At 39.7% G+C, this 2,321-nt stretch overlaps 1 pseudogene; it reads right to left on the minus strand.

Moving 5' to 3' along the window:
- Window positions 1–278: 278 nt before the first annotated feature.
- On the minus strand, window positions 279–1,353 carry LOC143393804 (cleavage and polyadenylation specificity factor subunit 5-like; annotated as a pseudogene).
- Between the last annotated feature and the right edge of the window lie 968 nt (window positions 1,354–2,321).

Below are 2,321 nucleotides of genomic sequence, written 5' to 3' on the forward strand. Positions count from 1 at the left end.
CTTAATAAAAACAGTGACTTTTTATTTTCAATAATGAAAAACAATTCGTTTTTTTGAAGTTTGCTTTCTTCAATGTTGTGCAAAAAAGTATGAGTAGAACCAAAATTGAATAAACGTTGTCACATTTGTTGACACTACTCTCCAGTTCCTCATATTAACTTTACCATTCAAACAACAGAAAGTAGGCTACAATTTAGGGGTTGGGAAAGGGATAAAGAAAAAAAAAAACTTTATACTCACAGAGATGGCTTCTTTTCCTTCTCTGCTGCCACAGGTATTCAGTTGTATATAAAATTGAACCTGCTCAACAGTCGAGGGAGACTAGAAATGATGGGCCCATATCCTGGTGCACTGTCATACAATTAGAACAGTGTGCAGCTGCCAACTTGTAATTTTTAGGGACCGCTGTTTTAATCAGCTTTTTCAGTGCTGCCACTAAAAACTCCGACTTGAACAACTGTAGAAAAGGAAAGGCTGATTTTATGATTCATGGTTTCAGAGGTCTCAAGTCATAGACAGCAGACTTCTTTCCTCCATGCTCAAGGTGAGGCAGAACATTGTGGGAGGGAAGTGGAGGAGGGAAACGGCTCCTGTCATGATCCAGAAGTAGAGACAAACTCCACTGCCTAGATAGGAATATACGAAAAGCCACGCCCCAATTCCCGCCTCCTCCTGCCACACCCTACCACTTTAGTTACCACTCAGTTAATCCCTATCAGGGGATTAAGTCACTGATTGGGTTAAGACTCTTACAACCCAATCATTTCTCCTCTGAACTTTCTTGCATTGTCTCTCACGTGAGCATTTGGGGGACACCTCATATCCAAACCGTAATAATTGCAAACCTTGCTTTCTCTTAAAGTTGAACCAGAAACAACTTCTTATGTTCCTTAGGCTTTGTAATGTGTTCAGAAATATAGGGATACAGAAAAGGTTCAAAATTTGATCTCCACCAGTTACCAATGAAGTCATCAGTGACCCAGTCCTACAGGACTCCATCTTGATGTCATTAAGCATTTAGTCCTTCAACTTTATCTTCTCCTACTTGGAGTTCACTACCAGGTAATTTGAAGAAAGTTGTTCCCAGCTGTAGCAGTAACACATGGGGTAGCCAGTGCTCATGTAGACTCAGAATTCCTTCTACAGTTCTTCTCATTGCAACTTTATCAAATTTCTCCCTCATAGGCTGAAATCTGGCTGCAATAGAGCTTTCCTTCTCATAGAGGGGCATTCGTACCAAAAGTATAATTGCTGAGAGGGTACAGGTTGATGGTTTGCTCCAGGGTGAGGGCCTTGGTATGCTGCATGTACTTTGTAGCCAAACTGTGTATGATTAGGTGGAATCACAGACATGCTGGAGAGCTCTGGAAATGGAGTCGAGAAGATGGGAGGCAGGGGAGATATTCATGTTCCACTCAGCAGCCACTGTCTGCCATTAACAGGAGAGGGCAAGAGAGGCAGAAACAATTCTTGATAATGTATAGCCTAGATAATTTTATGAAAATATTTGGATGAAATAGCTCACAGCATTGAAAGAAAAGATGAAAAAAAATGGTAGGGAAACTGAGGGATCAAATAGACCTGGGAATTTAAGAAGCAGGAATAATGGAGTCTTTTCAGTTCTCCACGGTTGAAATTAATCATATTCAATGTTCCCTCCCCTTGTTTCACTTCACTAAATGTCCAGATATCAGGAAGACTGTGATCCATTGAGCTTCAGGTCCCACCTGCTGGCCAGGAGAAACCAGGCACTTGATAATTAATTCTCCCACAGTTACTTAAAATGAGGGGAGATATTTGTGCAAAGAAATATATAAAAGAAGGAGGAAATCAAGCAATAACAACAGCTGGGCAATAAAGTCCTACTGATATCGAAATGAAGAAATGCACTAGTTTTGAAAAGCCTTATAAAATGTCTGCCTGATGGTCAAAACCAATTATGTGTTAATTAAGAAAAATATTTTAAAGCTAAATAAAATAAAATCATTCAGTTAAAAAAAAAACAACCCTTGAAGAGGAAGATGGGAGGGCATAGATTGTAATTCATGCACAAGACAGCTACAAGGACAATCACTATGCATCAGTAAGCTTATTCATCCTCCCCTGAAATCTAACTTCTCCACATATTACATTATGCTTTCAGAACAAAATCTGTCCTTTCCTAGGTAATTAGGGGTAAAGCTGATTAACTCCCAAGCTTCTATCATTGAAATTGATTTAACATGTAGCCAGGAATAGCTCTTTGCTCACCTAGTTAAGTTAAAATTGGAGAGGACTCGTCTGTCTTCCCTTGACAGCTTCCCTTCTAAAGGCTGGATTGT

This window comes from Callospermophilus lateralis, chromosome 3 (genome assembly GCF_048772815.1).
Source record: "Callospermophilus lateralis isolate mCalLat2 chromosome 3, mCalLat2.hap1, whole genome shotgun sequence".
Lineage (NCBI taxonomy): Eukaryota > Metazoa > Chordata > Mammalia > Rodentia > Sciuridae > Callospermophilus > Callospermophilus lateralis.